General features: G+C 33.6%; 1 protein-coding gene and 8 pseudogenes across 1 annotated transcript in view; 8 read left to right on the forward strand and 1 right to left on the reverse strand.

Annotated features, from left to right (window-relative positions):
- Window positions 1-15,053, reverse strand: part of LOC142330983 (uncharacterized) — a 167,249-nt gene that overhangs the window by 41,742 nt on the left and 110,454 nt on the right. The gene's annotated exons all lie outside the window — the stretch shown is intronic.
- Window positions 8,592-8,705, forward strand: LOC142331860 (U6atac minor spliceosomal RNA; annotated as a pseudogene).
- Window positions 9,466-9,579, forward strand: LOC142331865 (U6atac minor spliceosomal RNA; annotated as a pseudogene).
- LOC142331867 (U6atac minor spliceosomal RNA) lies at window positions 10,344-10,457 on the forward strand (annotated as a pseudogene).
- Window positions 11,222-11,335, forward strand: LOC142331868 (U6atac minor spliceosomal RNA; annotated as a pseudogene).
- On the forward strand, window positions 12,098-12,211 carry LOC142331866 (U6atac minor spliceosomal RNA; annotated as a pseudogene).
- Window positions 12,976-13,089, forward strand: LOC142331869 (U6atac minor spliceosomal RNA; annotated as a pseudogene).
- On the forward strand, window positions 13,854-13,967 carry LOC142331870 (U6atac minor spliceosomal RNA; annotated as a pseudogene).
- Window positions 14,732-14,845, forward strand: LOC142331871 (U6atac minor spliceosomal RNA; annotated as a pseudogene).

Consider the following 15,053-nt stretch of genomic DNA (forward strand, 5'->3'; position numbering starts at 1 on the left):
TCATTTCCTCCGTATAAGTCTTCAATATATTCCATCCACCTATCGACTTTACCTTTCATATTATAAATCGGTTACCATCTTTGTTTAACACATTATTGGATTTTAATTTATGTACCCCAAAATTTTCCTTAACTTTCCTGTATGCTCCGTCTATTTTACCAATGTTCATTTCTCTTTCCACTTCTAAACACTTTTCTTTAATCCACTCTTCTTTCGCTAGTTTGCTCTTCCTGTTTATAGCATTTCTTAATTGCCGATAGTTCCTTTTACTTTCCATCACTAGCATTCTTATATTTTCTACGTTCATCCATCAGCTGCAATATATCGTCTGAAACACATGGTTTTCTACCAGTTCTATTTGTTCCGCCTAAGTTCACTTCTGCTGATTTAAGAATTTCCTTTTTAACATTCTCCCAACATTTTCTACCTTATCTTTTTTACTCAGATCTCTTGCGATGTCCTCCTCAAAAATCTTCTTTACCACCTCTTCCTCAAGCTTCTCTAAATTCCACCGATTAATCTGACTCCTTTTCTTTGGTTTTTAAACCCCAATCTACATTTCATTATCCCTAAATTATGATCGCTATCAATGTCTGCTCCAGGGTAAGTTTTGCAGTCAACGAGTTGATTTCTAAATCTTTGCTTAACCATGATATAATCTATCTGATACCTTGCAGTATCGCCTGGCTTTTTCCAAGTGTATATTCTTCTATTATGATTTTTAAACTGGGTGTTGGCAATTACTAAATTATACTTCGTGCAAAACTCTATAAGTTGATCCCCTCTTTCATTCCTTTAGCCCAGCCCGTATTCACCTTCCTTGCCTTTTTATAATGCCTTTTTATATTTCCTTCCTTGCCTTTTTCAATGCTTGCATCCCAATCTCCAACTATTATTAAATTTTCATCTCCTTTTATGTGTTTAATTGCTTCATCAATTTCTTCGTATACACACTCTACCTCATCATCATCATGGGCACTTGTAGGCATATAGACGATAACAATCGTTGTCGGTTTAGGTTTTGATTTTATCCTTATTACAATGATTCTGTCGCTATGCATTTTGAAATACTCTACTCTCTTCCCTATCTTCTTTTTCATTACAAAACCTACTCCTGCCTGCCCATTATTTAAAGCTGAGTTAATTATTCTAAAATCACCTGACCAATAGTCGTTTTCCTCTTCCCACCGAACCTCGCTAATTCTTACTACTACATCTACATTTATCTTAATTGGTAAATCTACCGGGTTAGTCTAGTGGTTAACTCGTCATCGTAAATCAGCTGATTTCAAAGTCCATAGTTCTAAGGTCCAAATTGTAGCAAAGGCAAAAATAAATTTTTTGCAGATTTGAATATTAGATAGTGGATACCAATTTTCTTTGGTGGTTGGGATTCAATTAACCACACATCTCAGGAATGGTCTATCTGAGACTGTACAAGACTACACTTCATTAACATTCATACATATCATCGTCATTCATCCTCTGAAGTAATACCTTACCGTAGTTCTGGAGGCTAAATGTAAAAGAAAGATAATATCCCTGAAGTAAAAGTTACATAATATATTCGTTGTTTATATTTTAATGTCGAAATATTACAAAATAGAACTATAAACAAGTGTTCCCGTATAAAGTAATAAAAAATATTATTACAAAATACGAATAATACACGCATATAATAAATTATAATATGAAAAATAAGTTTAAATTAGTAATATATTATATTACAATACGAATAGGGAAGGGCAGCTTACACTTTAATATCAACGCTTCACTTTATATTTAAATGGCTTGAAAATAATGACGTGATGTTTAATAATTAAATGTTTAATATAAACAAGGTGATGGTTTTATATGGACTTTTATTAAAAATCAATAAAATATCTTTAATAATTAAAAATAAATTATTGTTTTTATTTTTACGAAAAATATATTTTTTTCAAACGGAATGAATTACCCAGTTTTAAGGGGTTGGGTAAAACCCCACCAAATTACAAAATAGTTTATTTCATTATATTTTTGGACAATTTAATGTTTTAGGTAGATTTCATAAGAAAGCTACCTATTGTAATGGATCATGATTCAACTTCCACAAAATTTTGACATATTTTTGTGTTTCACATCCCCCAGACCCCAAAGCCACCGTCAGCTCAAACGTTTATATATATATATATATATTTATATATAAATGTATATATTTTCTTCTTTTTTTTTCACTTTCTTGTGGACACGATAACTGCCTAATGTTGCGCCAATCACTTTCAGATTGTTCCTTAAAAATAACTGGTCAGAAAATCTAGGTCGAGTTCATTAACGGCCAAAATCAGACCATGGGAATGGAAAATGGGAGCCTTTTTCAAAAAAAACAAAATATCGATATACTTTATTATTAAATAAAATATCGAATTTGTTTAAAGTTCCTACTATTCTTTGGACAAGGGCCTAAAACTTATCGAAGTAAAATTTTTTGATATCACCAACCATTGGCCCAGAACGTGTAAAAAGTGGGGTTTTGAAGACAAAAAATATCATACCTCCTTTAGTAGGCACAGTATCAAATCGGTTTAAAGTGGTCGTTAGTCCTTTAAATATTACCTAAAACTTTGTCTGAAACAATTTTTGATATGACCAACCCTTATGGCAAGGGATGTTCAAAATATTGCTGAAATTGTTAGAAGATTAGCTTGTCGTATGCTAAACATGTGAAACTTTTATACACATGCAACCAATGTGGTATTCAGAAAATTTGAAATTTTTCTTAATTTTAAGGTGGAAATCTTTCTTATCCCCTACTTAGCACCGATGAAATATACTTCCGCCTTCCGGTGTGCCGAAAGTGATTTTATTCAAATGGCCCTTAACCAATTTAATAAGTGTCGGTTGTTACCGTTATAGGTAATTATTTAAAATTGAGATTTTATTTTTACTATTGAAACTAACTCTTGTCCTTTTAATAGCTTTCATTTAAATTAGCGATTTTATTTTTAAAATTGGAACTCACTCTTCTCCTTTTAATATTCATTATAAAAAATAGACATTTTATTTTTATAATTGAAAACCAACTATTCTTTTAATGTATAAATTTAATTTAAAGTAGATATTTCATTTTTAGAACTAATTACTAACTCTTTCCCTTGACATAGTCATTTAAAATAGTGATTTTTTTACAATTCAAAACCTCCTCCTTTTATTCGATTACTTTAATAAGTCATTATTTAAAATAGAGATTTTACGTAATTTTTATAGTCTACTTATGTACTAAAACTAGTAACGGTATTATTTTGAGATAATTTATTGATTCATTCATTAGGAAAATTCAAGATGACAAGCCTCGCGTGACCAAAATACTGCACTACGATTGAATCCCAACATCAAAGAAGAAGTGAAGTGTAATTGGCTCTGAGAGTGACAGACAACTTGGGAGAAGGACATCGAACGTCGACTTAAAATAATATTTATTATTCGCAATGTATAAGTTTGCAATTATACAATTAGTTTATACTTTATATAAATTAAACAAGTACATATGCGTATAAATATTATCTAGAGTAAAAACTGCATAATTGAATAAGTAATACGTTTATTATTTAAAAATGCAATTTTTTTAACATTTTTACTTTTTTTAACTAACTTACTTTTTTTAAGTCGTTTCTCTCACCTGAATGATAATGTAGCTAACAATTTTTTTTTTTTTAAATCGGGGACCACCGTCTGTTATTGCTACAGATGATGACAATTTTTGTAGGGTGTGAAAATGCCATGCGTAACCGGGATTCGAACTCGGGACCTCCGGATGAAAGGCCGAGACGCTACCACTCGCGCCACGGAGGCCGGCAGCTGAGAAACGTTTAGCAGCAGTAGTGTTAACAGCTCGAAATGCTCATACCCCTCGTCATAAAAACATAGAATACGTCATCTTTTTCTTATGAACATTTCTTTTTTTCAGATTGATTTTCGCTATTCCACAATCGATAATATATTAAAAACAATTCTATACCAAACTTAAAAACATAACGGATAAAAACATTAAGCCATACAATTAGAAAAATAAACTTATATTGTTAAATGGAGTTATTTTATTTTTATATTTAGTATACTTTTTTTATCCGCACAAGACCAACGGGTAACCCCCTAGAAGACGTTGCCTCGGTTAACCTTATGTGACGCGGTGATGTCTAGCTACCACCCTTCAACATTTTCCACCCATTAGACCTTCCCAACGGGGTACCTCCTGGTTCATTGAAGCAACACGACCTCCGTTTCTGGATGCCGTGATGCCTCTCCACAGGAGGGCTACCCTCCCGTGACGTGAGAAAAGCACGTCGGATGAATCAAATGGGGATAAAATACTTGGAGGGCTTTGGCTGCCTTGATCATGAAGAGAGCAGCATCTGAGAGAAATATAAACACTCTTTTAACTGCAGAACATTCAGGAAATATTTTTTTAATACGCTCGTTCACAAATCTGGCGATCGTAGAACGATTTGTCTTTTCAAGGTCTTTGTATGTCCGTTCATAGGAAGAAGAAGGCTCTCTAGTTTTAATGCACCGACAATTAAATTCGCAATGTAACGGCCACAACTCTCGGTAGTTTCGTCGGCTGAAATCCAAATAATGCTATTCTCGAGTTCATTGCGCATTTCTTCCATAACATGTAATCTTTACGCAATATTGATTCATCTGGTGTGTTTTGATTCAAGCAATATTTTCGCAGAAAATCTTTGAACGTAGAATTTGTAAGTTCGTGAAGAGGAATATTACTTGTAACCAATGCTTCAGGTAAATCTACGCTAAAATAGTTTTTTTGTTTACCTTTTGAAGTGATATCACTGCTACTTGTCGCTGTTATAAGTTGTTCTTTTACAATCCTGCGATATGAAAACTTGTCTTTACGAGCTGGTCTATTTGAAAATTTTTGTATACGAAATATTTTTCTCGCAAACTCAAAACAACAACATATAAAAAATTTCCGTCGTATGTAAATGTTCCAGGATAGTCAACTATCTACGAAGAGACTTTTTTTTTTTTGGAGGCATGGTACAAATTAAATTTTGCTGAAATAAATAAAAAACTAAACTAAAGAGAAAAGCGCTTCAACAATAACTTGCGTAATTTAATTGCCTAGTGGGAGGAGTGCGCACGCAGTAGGCGTGCGCGACGCAGATCGGTATCGTCCGTCTTTGTTTCGCGTGATTCTGTGTTTTATTTGGGCACATAATAATATTATCCTGCCAAAACCATAGACGCGCGGCTGGAGAGCATAGACGTGAGCTCTAAGAGCCGTGCGGCTAATAGGTTTGACCGGCTACAACGTAAGATTTCATTTATTAACTGGGTATCCTACCGAAAATTATTGTAAATATAGCGAAAATACGCATCATCACTAGATGTTAAGGAAAATATGCAATAACCGGTGAGAATGGGCTTAATATGCAAATACATATAATCCGGTCTCCAATTATCAGCAATAAATGCAGATTATTCTGAGAAATCTCTTAGATTCAGTTTATTGATTACTGATTTCCAACAAATATCTTGTTTTTGTGGATTTATTATGATAAATTAATCATCAACCTGATTTGGAGCTTGTGTGGAGGAATATGAGATGGAACTTTTATAGGACGTGAAAAAATGCATTACCTGACTGGGATTCAAACCTGGGACCTTCCAGATGAATTTTTGTTTTTTTTTAAAGAAAGATACTATCACTCCATCAGGGAGGTTGGAAATTTTTATTTTATTCAACTTGTAACTTATTAAAATTTAATCTTTTCAAAGTGTTGTTTGGCATAGTTTTTAATAATTAGCTGAATGCATCGTAATTTTTATTTTGAAATCAGTATCCTAGTAACCAAACAACTGATTCTCATTTTATTTAAATAATTTTAATTAATTAAACATGTTTTTCATTTACATAAAGATAGTTAAAAAATGCTTACCGTAATTGATTAAAATTAATGTTAGTGAATTAACTACATAAATTTAAATGAATATAATTAAACATTGTTGTGTTACACGTATTAAAATGGAAATAATACACACTCGTGAGAACAAATTAAGTTTCTACAATAATGATTAAAATCTAAAAAAATCAGAAATGCAGTTATAAAGAAAATGGAGTAAGGGGAGAAATGTCAAAAATAAAAGAGAAATTTTCTGAACAAAAATTTCAATTAATATCCATAAGGAAAATTTCAGTATATCTTATTGAAGAGAAACTGGACAGATAAATAGATATTATTTTTAGTCTGTATTAATAAGAATAGAGAATAATAATATATGTTACTCTTATTTTTACTCAAAAACATTCAACATATGGTAAGTTATAAAATTTTTATATTTTTTCTGTATTTTACAAGACTTTTTCATCTGTCCTTTGATACTAATGTAAGTAAAGACATCTCATCTCATCTCATTTATTTTTGTATAACTTTAAAACTTTAGAGTGTAAACTAATTAAAACTGAAAAATTTTACATTAGAATATAACGTGCAATCAGATAGTGTCAGCCTATTAAAAGATGAATCACACAGTTTTCAATTTCCAAACCACTTTTGCAATGATATAATGTAACATTTATTATATCTTAATTTTGATCATTTCTGGTTATTAGATGTGATTTTTTCTCATCAAAAGAAATATTAAGGTTTCTTTGAAAAAAAAGAAATTATATACATACAAAATAAAAATTTTATATATATATATATATATATACACACACACACACACACACACACACACACACGAGTATATTATGTATTGTTTAACGATTTAATTAAAAACAAGATATTTGTTAAAGAATATTTTTAATTCAAAAGCTACTTATATATATGTATACATTATATATATATATGTGTGAAAAAAAAGAACATGTTTACCAAATACTATATAATTACCATTTAAAATTTTTTCCCAATTAAAGGATAAGTTGTGTAACTTACAACCAACAAGATACAATGTTTTTTTTTTTTTTATGTAAGCAATAAGTACTTATCTAAGTATAATACTAGAATATTGTATTATTGAATTTATAAACTATGCAAGAAACAAAAAAAAAAATATATAATTTAATATATTTTCTAAATTTTTATTTTAGTGAACTGAATTCAATTAAAATGTTACAGAATATTTTAATTCAAATAAATAACCTTTAAACCAATAAGAACATAAAAATACATTTTATAGATCAAAACAATTGTATTTAAAGACCATATTAATTAATTAAATATAAACACTTGAAATTATAATAAAATACAAAAATATTTTTTGGTTAGGCCCGGTTAGATTTTATCAGGGACAGCATATTGTTGTTATTCACTGGAGTTTCAGCTGAAGTTACAGCAATACAATTTTTATCCAGTACTTTTTTGTTTTACGCAGTAAAAATAAGGGAAGCCAATGACGACACTTTATATTCTAGAACTGTGATTTATGGATCTTCAGACATTATCCTACTTTAAAAATTAATAGATAGATACATTAAATAATAATAAACAATGTTCAGAAGAAAAAAACACTTTTGAAGTCAAAAAAATTAGGATAAATAATTAAAAAAGTTAAAAATCATCCATGCATTAATATAAAGGTCCTTAATAATAAAATAACTGAACTTTAGTAAATTTGGTAGTTCAAAGATTCAATGAAGAATTAAAAATGGTCTAAAATAACACTAATAAAGTGTTATTAGTGTTATAACACTAATAACACTTAGTTATTAAGTGTTATTAACTTAATAACAAAGTGTCTGAAATAACAGTAATTTGGGTAATAAAATCTTGCAAAACTATAAATTATAATTAAGATTTATTATTGCATATTTGTAATTCAAACCAAAGGTTTAATTTTGTAAACATACAATTTATACCGATGTTAAAATAACAGTATATTATGTAATCTGTTACATATAATATGATATTACATTTGCGTGTAATTCTGTTTTATATACAGGCACAATAGGTTATACAAACACCCTTTTTTTTATTAATATTTATCTTTGTAAGTAGTAATATATATGAAACTGACATCTGCATATTAATTTTATGTTGCAGATGCAAAACAGAATCAGAAAACAGAAAAAAAGAAGAAAAATGGAATCAGTAAATACAAAACATAGAATACAAGAGATATTTTAGGGTCAGATATTTTCGAGAGGATGTTGTAATCAATAAAAGATTTTGAATTTGGAATAGGGTTTTGATTTATGGGATTTTGTTTTTTTTTGTATCGGGTATAAGTTATAGGATTAGTATGGTAATAGGATATAGGGTGTAGGGTATAGGATTTGTAAATGGTAAAAGGGTATTTTTAAAAGGTTGCTATAATCAATAAAAGATTTTGATTTTGGTATAGGGTTTTGATTTTTGGTATTTTTGGGTTTTTGGTTTGGAAATTTGAGATTTTTAGTATAGGGTATAGGATTAGTAGAGGGTAAATGGTATAGGGTGTAGGGTACAAGATGCAATTGTGTAGGTCAAAATTATAGGTAGCGATTTCATATCCATAACCAATAAAGTTTATGGAAATGTAATTGCTACCTATGCTACCTTGCTTAACCGTACACGCCCGTAGGAATTATACAGGCTGTACATCCTGTGTTGTATGAAAGGAGAGAAGGTTAGCACTCCTCTAGACAAGGCTGTACATCCTGTCTGTACATCCAGAAAAACAGCCTGTTGGACGGTTCCTACGACCGGCAAAGGCATTAGGAATGGTAATATACAGCTGCCAGCTCCGAGCTGGGAAAACAGCCAGTTGAACTGTTCCTATAAGTGGTTTTTTAAACCTCACGGAGGTTGTACAACCAACTTGGTATATCCGAAAGGATTGGGTGATTGGGGGTAACAGTTTAGACGAAAATTAAATCTGGTGTAAATTCAAAATTTGTTAGGGTATATCATCCTCCCTTGTTGTTGTCGTGTACTAATCTCCCGCCTTTGACCGGGGAGACTTTTGAGTCTTGGTGAGTGGCGTAGGTTAATGTAGGGTAGGAAAATTTCCGCTTACTATTCACAAAATAGCGCGTCTTTTTATAGAAATCAATTGTAATCAATAAAACATTTTGATTTTGGTATAGGGTTTTGATTTTTGGGATTTTTTTGGTATCGGGTATAAGTTATATTAGTAGGGTAATAGGATATAGGGTGTAGGGTATAGGATTTGTAGAGGGTAAAAGGGTAATTTCAAGAGCTTGTTGTAATCAATAAAAGATTTTGATTTTTGTAGTGTTTTGATTTTTGGAATTTTTGGGTTTTTGGTTTGGAAATTTGAGATTTCTAGTATAGGGTATAGGATTAGTAGAGGGTAAAAGGGTATAGGGTGTAAGGTACAAGATGCAATTGTGTAGGTCAAAATTATAGGTAGCGATTTCATATCCATAACCAATAAAGTTTATGGAAATGTTATTGCTACCTATGCTACCTTGCTTAACCGTACACGCCCGTAGGAATTATACAAGCTGTTTATCTTGTGTTGTATGAAAGGTGAGAAGGCTAGCACTCCCCTAGACAAGGCTGTACATCCTGTCTGTACATCCAGAAAAACAGCCTGTTGGACAGTTCCTACGACCGGCAAAGGCATTAGGAATGGTAATATACAGCTGCCAGCTCCGAGCTGGGAAAACAGCCAGTTGAACTGTTCCTATAAGTGGTTTTTTAAACCTCACGGAGGTTGTACAACCAACTTGGTATATCCGAAAGGATTGGGTGATTGGGGGTAACAGTTTAGACGAAAATTAAATCTGGTGTAAATTCAAAATTTGTTAGGGTATATCATCCTCCCTTGTTGTTGTCGTGTACTAATCTCCCGCCTTTGACCGGGGAGACTTTTGAGTCTTGGTGAGTGGCGTAGGTTAATGTAGGGTAGGAAAATTTCCGCTTACTATTCACAAAATAGCGCGTCTTTTTATAGAAATCAATTGTAATCAATAAAAGATTTTTTTTTTGGTATAGGGTTTTGATTTTTGGGATTTTTTGGTATCGGGTATAAGTTATAGGATTAGGAGGGTAATAGGATATAGGGTGTAGGGTATAGGATTTGTAGAGGGTAAAAGGGTAATTTCAAGAGCTTGTTGTAATCAATAAAAGATTTTGATTTTGGTATAGGGTTTTGATTTTTGGTATTTTTGGGTTTTTGGTTTGGAAATTTGAGATTTTTAGTATAGGGTATAGGATTAGTAGAGGGTAAAAGGGTATAGGGTGTAAGGTACAAGATGCAATTGTGTAGGTCAAAATTATAGGTAGCGATTTCATATCCATAACCAATAAAGTTTATGGAAATGTAATTGCTACCTATGCTACCTTGCTTAACCGTACACGCCCGTAGGAATTATACAAGCTGTTTATCTTGTGTTGTATGAAAGGTGAGAAGGCTAGCACTCCCCTAGACAAGGCTGTACATCCTGTCTGTACATCCAGAAAAACAGCCTGTTGGACGGTTCCTACGACCGGCAAAGGCATTAGGAATGGTAATATACAGCTGCCAGCTCCGAGCTGGGAAAACAGCCAGTTGAACTGTTCCTATAAGTGGTTTTTTAAACCTCACGGAGGTTGTACAACCAACTTGGTATATCCGAAAGGATTGGGTGATTGGGGGTAACAGTTTAGACGAAAATTAAATCTGGTGTAAATTCAAAATTTGTTAGGGTATATCATCCTCCCTTGTTGTTGTCGTGTACTAATCTCCCGCCTTTGACCGGGGAGACTTTTGAGTCTTGGTGAGTGGCGTAGGTTAATGTAGGGTAGGAAAATTTCCGCTTACTATTCACAAAATAGCGCGTCTTTTTATAGAAATCAATTGTAATCAATAAAAGATTTTTTTTTTGGTATAGGGTTTTGATTTTTGGGATTTTTTGGTATCGGGTATAAGTTATAGAATTAGGAGGGTAATAGGATATAGGGTGTAGGGTATAGGATTTGTAGAGGGTAAAAGGGTAATTTCAAGAGCTTGTTGTAATCAATAAAAGATTTTGATTTTGGTATAGGGTTTTGATTTTTGGTATTTTTGGGTTTTTGGTTTGGAAATTTGAGATTTTTAGTATAGGGTATAGGATTAGTAGAGGGTAAAAGGGTATAGGGTGTAAGGTACAAGATGCAATTGTGTAGGTCAAAATTATAGGTAGCGATTTCATATCCATAACCAATAAAGTTTATGGAAATGTAATTGCTACCTATGCTACCTTGCTTAACCGTACACGCCCGTAGGAATTATACAAGCTGTTTATCTTGTGTTGTATGAAAGGTGAGAAGGCTAGCACTCCCCTAGACAAGGCTGTACATCCTGTCTGTACATCCAGAAAAACAGCCTGTTGGACGGTTCCTACGACCGGCAAAGGCATTAGGAATGGTAATATACAGCTGCCAGCTCCGAGCTGGGAAAACAGCCAGTTGAACTGTTCCTATAAGTGGTTTTTTAACCCTCACGGAGGTTGTACAACCAACTTGGTATATCCGAAAGGATTGGGTGATTGGGGGTAACAGTTTAGACGAAAATTAAATCTGGTGTAAATTCAAAATTTGTTAGGGTATATCATCCTCCCTTGTTGTTGTCGTGTACTAATCTCCCGCCTTTGACCGGGGAGACTTTTGAGTCTTGGTGAGTGGCGTAGGTTAATGTAGGGTAGGAAAATTTCCGCTTACTATTCACAAAATAGCGCGTCTTTTTATAGAAATCAATTGTAATCAATAAAAGATTTTTTTTTTGGTATAGGGTTTTGATTTTTGGGATTTTTTGGTATCGGGTATAAGTTATAGGATTAGGAGGGTAATAGGATATAGGGTGTAGGGTATAGGATTTGTAGAGGGTAAAAGGGTAATTTCAAGAGCTTGTTGTAATCAATAAAAGATTTTGATTTTTGTAGTGTTTTGATTTTTGGAATTTTTGGGTTTTTGGTTTGGAAATTTGAGATTTTTAGTATAGGGTATAGGATTAGTAGAGGGTAAAAGGGTATAGGGTGTAAGGTACAAGATGCAATTGTGTAGGTCAAAATTATAGGTAGCGATTTCATATCCATAACCAATAAAGTTTATGGAAATGTAATTGCTACCTATGCTACCTTGCTTAACCGTACACGCCCGTAGGAATTATACAAGCTGTTTATCTTGTGTTGTATGAAAGGTGAGAAGGCTAGCACTCCCCTAGACAAGGCTGTACATCCTGTCTGTACATCCAGAAAAACAGCCTGTTGGACAGTTCCTACGACCGGCAAAGGCATTAGGAATGGTAATATACAGCTGCCAGCTCCGAGCTGGGAAAACAGCCAGTTGAACTGTTCCTATAAGTGGTTTTTTAAACCTCACGGAGGTTGTACAACCAACTTGGTATATCCGAAAGGATTGGGTGATTGGGGGTAACAGTTTAGACGAAAATTAAATCTGGTGTAAATTCAAAATTTGTTAGGGTATATCATCCTCCCTTGTTGTTGTCGTGTACTAATCTCCCGCCTTTGACCGGGGAGACTTTTGAGTCTTGGTGAGTGGCGTAGGTTAATGTAGGGTAGGAAAATTTCCGCTTACTATTCACAAAATAGCGCGTCTTTTTATAGAAATCAATTGTAATCAATAAAAGATTTTTTTTTTGGTATAGGGTTTTGATTTTTGGGATTTTTTGGTATCGGGTATAAGTTATAGAATTAGGAGGGTAATAGGATATAGGGTGTAGGGTATAGGATTTGTAGAGGGTAAAAGGGTAATTTCAAGAGCTTGTTGTAATCAATAAAAGATTTTGATTTTGGTATAGGGTTTTGATTTTTGGTATTTTTGGGTTTTTGGTTTGGAAATTTGAGATTTTTAGTATAGGGTATAGGATTAGTAGAGGGTAAAAGGGTATAGGGTGTAAGGTACAAGATGCAATTGTGTAGGTCAAAATTATAGGTAGCGATTTCATATCCATAACCAATAAAGTTTATGGAAATGTAATTGCTACCTATGCTACCTTGCTTAACCGTACACGCCCGTAGGAATTATACAAGCTGTTTATCTTGTGTTGTATGAAAGGTGAGAAGGCTAGCACTCCCCTAGACAAGGCTGTACATCCTGTCTGTACATCCAGAAAAACAGCCTGTTGGACGGTTCCTACGACCGGCAAAGGCATTAGGAATGGTAATATACAGCTGCCAGCTCCGAGCTGGGAAAACAGCCAGTTGAACTGTTCCTATAAGTGGTTTTTTAACCCTCACGGAGGTTGTACAACCAACTTGGTATATCCGAAAGGATTGGGTGATTGGGGGTAACAGTTTAGACGAAAATTAAATCTGGTGTAAATTCAAAATTTGTTAGGGTATATCATCCTCCCTTGTTGTTGTCGTGTACTAATCTCCCGCCTTTGACCGGGGAGACTTTTGAGTCTTGGTGAGTGGCGTAGGTTAATGTAGGGTAGGAAAATTTCCGCTTACTATTCACAAAATAGCGCGTCTTTTTATAGAAATCAATTGTAATCAATAAAAGATTTTTTTTTTGGTATAGGGTTTTGATTTTTGGGATTTTTTGGTATCGGGTATAAGTTATAGAATTAGGAGGGTAATAGGATATAGGGTGTAGGGTATAGGATTTGTAGAGGGTAAAAGGGTAATTTCAAGAGCTTGTTGTAATCAATAAAAGATTTTGATTTTGGTATAGGGTTTTGATTTTTGGTATTTTTGGGTTTTTGGTTTGGAAATTTGAGATTTTTAGTATAGGGTATAGGATTAGTAGAGGGTAAAAGGGTATAGGGTGTAAGGTACAAGATGCAATTGTGTAGGTCAAAATTATAGGTAGCGATTTCATATCCATAACCAATAAAGTTTATGGAAATGTAATTGCTACCTATGCTACCTTGCTTAACCGTACACGCCCGTAGGAATTATACAAGCTGTTTATCTTGTGTTGTATGAAAGGTGAGAAGGCTAGCACTCCCCTAGACAAGGCTGTACATCCTGTCTGTACATCCAGAAAAACAGCCTGTTGGACGGTTCCTACGACCGGCAAAGGCATTAGGAATGGTAATATACAGCTGCCAGCTCCGAGCTGGGAAAACAGCCAGTTGAACTGTTCCTATAAGTGGTTTTTTAACCCTCACGGAGGTTGTACAACCAACTTGGTATATCCGAAAGGATTGGGTGATTGGGGGTAACAGTTTAGACGAAAATTAAATCTGGTGTAAATTCAAAATTTGTTAGGGTATATCATCCTCCCTTGTTGTTGTCGTGTACTAATCTCCCGCCTTTGACCGGGGAGACTTTTGAGTCTTGGTGAGTGGCGTAGGTTAATGTAGGGTAGGAAAATTTCCGCTTACTATTCACAAAATAGCGCGTCTTTTTATAGAAATCAATTGTAATCAATAAAAGATTTTTTTTTTGGTATAGGGTTTTGATTTTTGGGATTTTTTGGTATCGGGTATAAGTTATAGGATTAGGAGGGTAATAGGATATAGGGTGTAGGGTATAGGATTTGTAGAGGGTAAAAGGGTAATTTCAAGAGCTTGTTGTAATCAATAAAAGATTTTGATTTTGGTATAGGGTTTTGATTTTTGGTATTTTTGGGTTTTTGGTTTGGAAATTTGAGATTTTTAGTATAGGGTATAGGATTAGTAGAGGGTAAAAGGGTATAGGGTGTAAGGTACAAGATGCAATTGTGTAGGTCAAAATTATAGGTAGCGATTTCATATCCATAACCAATAAAGTTTATGGAAATGTAATTGCTACCTATGCTACCTTGCTTAACCGTACACGCCCGTAGGAATTATACAAGCTGTTTATCTTGTGTTGTATGAAAGGTGAGAAGGCTAGCACTCCCCTAGACAAGGCTGTACATCCTGTCTGTACATCCAGAAAAACAGCCTGTTGGACGGTTCCTACGACCGGCAAAGGCATTAGGAATGGTAATATACAGCTGCCAGCTCCGAGCTGGGAAAACAGCCAGTTGAACTGTTCCTATAAGTGGTTTTTTAACCCTCACGGAGGTTGTACAACCAACTTGGTATATCCGAAAGGATTGGGTGATTGGGGGTAACAGTTTAGACGAAAATTAAATCTGGTGTAAATTCAAAATTTGTTAGGGTATATCATCCTCCCTTGTTGTTGT

The sequence above is a fragment of the Lycorma delicatula genome, chromosome 10 (assembly GCF_047948215.1).
Source record: "Lycorma delicatula isolate Av1 chromosome 10, ASM4794821v1, whole genome shotgun sequence".
NCBI lineage: Eukaryota > Metazoa > Arthropoda > Insecta > Hemiptera > Fulgoridae > Lycorma > Lycorma delicatula.